A 3,199-nucleotide genomic window follows, 5' to 3' on the forward strand; every position below is an offset into this window, starting at 1 on the left:
ACACGGATCAGTACACGGATCAGTCCACGGGAAGGGCCAGCATGCTGATATATGTGGTCAGCATGCTGATATGAGTTCAGTACACGGATCAGTACACAGATCAGTACACTGACAGTCCACGGGAAGGGCCAGCATGCTGATATGTGTGGTCAGCATGCTGATATGAGTTCAGTACACGGATCAGTACACGGATCAGTACACGGATCAGTCCACGGGAAGGGCCAGCATGCTGATATGTGTACTGACATGGTGCATCAGTTGTCCAAAATCAGTACACGGACTGTGATAACCCGCCCTTTGGGATAAAATGGTCGAGAGAGCAAAAGTCAGAATCCAGAGCCGAGCTTTTGGGAATCAAAGCAATTGAAGGAATGTTAAGTTTTGATCACTTAAGACTTAACATGGATCGAAGAAAATAGAAGATTGGTCGAGAATCAACTTTCTGGTTAGTCGCGGGCAATACAGATCGATCGGGAAATTTGAAGTACGAGAAGGTCGAAGAATGAATCGTGAGTGAAGAATGAGTTGAGATAAGCTGCTCTACCATTGTTAGAAATGTCTTAGATTGATTAGACGGCAGTTTTGGAAGAATCACATTTTTGAAGCACGACGGTTTAGAAGCTCGACGTTTTTGAAGATTGACGTTTCTTCATCGCGAAGTTTTCTCGGAATATCTTCGTATCAGTAAAATATTATTCTGAAGATATTATAAGTCGGAAGCAGGACGGGAATTAAGCAGGACGGGAAGCAAGCACGACGGGATTGAAGCACGACGGGAAAACCCGAAGTTGGGCAAAAACCCTAATTTCGGTATTACGAAATTCTTTGAGGAAGCCGGAGGCTCGGGAAATATTTTTAAAGGATATCAAACATCATCTGTAGTTTATTAAAAATATTCAGAGAATCAGAATGGGAGCGGAAAAATATTCGGGATTGATCGCGGGTCAGAAATTCACAAGAAGGGTCGAAATCGCGCAAAGGAACCGAGAAGCTCGAGGTGGCTTGATCAGAAGGGATAAGAACGTGGTGGCAACTGTCTAACCAGCTGAGTGTCAAGAGAAGCTCGAGGTGTCACCGTGCATGGAAGCTGCACATGCAGCTTGACATGTAGAAGCACGAGGTGGATCGCCAAGCACGAGATGTCGCGACGCATGGAACCGAAGCATGCTGATCGACATGTGTGAGGATGTGTGGCGCCTTGCATGAGCTCCAGTCATGCAGCCTGACATCTGGGAGGAGTGGTGGCGTCCTGCATGTGTCCTGGACATGCAGCCAGCCATGTGGAGCACGAGGTGCCGCCGTGCATGCGTCCGGAGCCATGCGGAGCGACACACGGGCTGCCACCAACCTGAAGCTGATTGGCTGGTGTCTCCTATATAAAGACCACGACCCCTTCTCATTTCATTCATCCATACCTTTCAAAAGCAAGTTAAAAAAGTGGGTTAGAGAGAGAGAAAGAAGTAGAAAAAGAAAGTAAGAGGTTCTGAGCTATTTCGAGAGTTTTAGAGAGTTTTCGAGATCAGTTTCTCTACTGATTTCAAGTCAGCGCCTAGGGAAGGTTCTGGCCAACTGAAGATCAACCAATTGAAGATCAATTCAGATGGGAAGCAAGTCAACGTGGTTAGAGAGAGAGAGAAAGAAAGTGTAGCTGAGTTCTGAAGACCGATACTCCACCGAGAAGGCCAGTTCCGTCCAATCGGCGATTCTCTACGATTGTGACGCGGAAGCTCTGTCCAATTCAATCCGTCCAAGCCAGTCATATTCTCCTACAATCAAGTGGAGGTGCTGTCCAAGATTAGTTCAGTTCCATGGGTTCAGATCAGTCGAAGTTCTCCTCGATACTCCGCCGAAATGTCCGAAGAACTGTCCAGCAGCTAAAGGAGATTCTGTCCAGATCAGTCTGTCCAGACGTGTCAGTTTCTTCATGATGAAGCCGAGGTTATGTCCAAGTCAAGATCAGTCCAGTCCAGTCCAGTCAAGGCGTCCCTTGGGTTTTGGCCAAGTCCTCTACGATCAACCAGCTGCTTCTCGCCTAGAACACTGTGAGTTGGTTTTGTTTGAATTCCACTTGGAATTTAGGGTAGATCGAGTCGCATATAGAGTAGAATGATCACGTTATTGAATGGTAGAGTCCTTAGGGTTATTTTATTTATGGAACCGGACTCAGTTTAGCAAGGGCTAAGCTGAGATGAATGGAATTAAGACTGAGTTAATAACCTGACTAGGACTAGGGCTAGGATGCATCATGTTTTCTATTCTTGCGTGTTGATATGGTTGAGTGCAGGTTCCCGTTATCTTTAAAGATAGTTTCTCAGCGGGAGGCTGGACTATCTGGGTAACGGTTTGATTGTGTTGTTTAGTATTGATATTATTGTTTACTAGTTAGTAGTAAGGGTCTTAGGCCATATAGGCCGGACTACTGGTACTATTGGTTTGTGTTGTAGAGTCGAGTGTCTAGTTAGGATCTGGAACTTTAGCTTTAGGTTAGGTTCTAGATTGAGTTTGTTTTGTTGTGAGTGTGCCGACAGTATGTGCGTGACCCGCCCATACTAGGCTTGTGTAGGGGTGATTAGTGTTCCTTCAGACCTCGTACCCAGCGGGTTCAAGGAAACCCCTTATTCGCTGGATCGGGAAGACTCAGAGAGACGGGGTCATGGCCTATGGCTGAGTGATTACACGACGGTGTAATGTGGCAGTGACCCGAAGGACTGTGGGCTGTCGCGCGGTGACCCGAAGGACTGTGGGCCGCGGTCGGTTGAAAGTTCCTTCTTCTGGCCTTTGTGGTAGGGAGATAGGATATTGCCGATAGAGAGGAGGAACACGATGTCACCAGGGCCCAGGTTAGAGTGTTGTGTTAGTGTGTCGTAGAGGGTTATGGGACCTCGAGTTAGGGTAGCACCGATATACGGTGTTACGAGTTAGATCGAGTCGTAGTTATAGTTATTATTGTGATTGTGGTTGATTGATTTGCTTGCAGGTTCTGACATTAAGTCCTAAGTCTGGTTTAGGTACCGGATTAGGCTTGGTGTGTATTTGGTTATTGTAGGCCTGACGTTGGCCTGTATGTGTTTGAGGGATTGCTTGTGAAGGGTGGTGGATATTAAAGCTATGCGGTATCATTGGTTGGCCGATCATGTTCTTGTTTGATTGTTGGTCGATCGACTAGTGATACTTGTATAGTCTAAGTGTCTAACACTAC

The sequence above is a fragment of the Brassica napus genome, unplaced genomic scaffold (genome assembly GCF_020379485.1).
Source record: "Brassica napus cultivar Da-Ae unplaced genomic scaffold, Da-Ae ScsIHWf_451;HRSCAF=687, whole genome shotgun sequence".
Lineage (NCBI taxonomy): Eukaryota > Viridiplantae > Streptophyta > Magnoliopsida > Brassicales > Brassicaceae > Brassica > Brassica napus.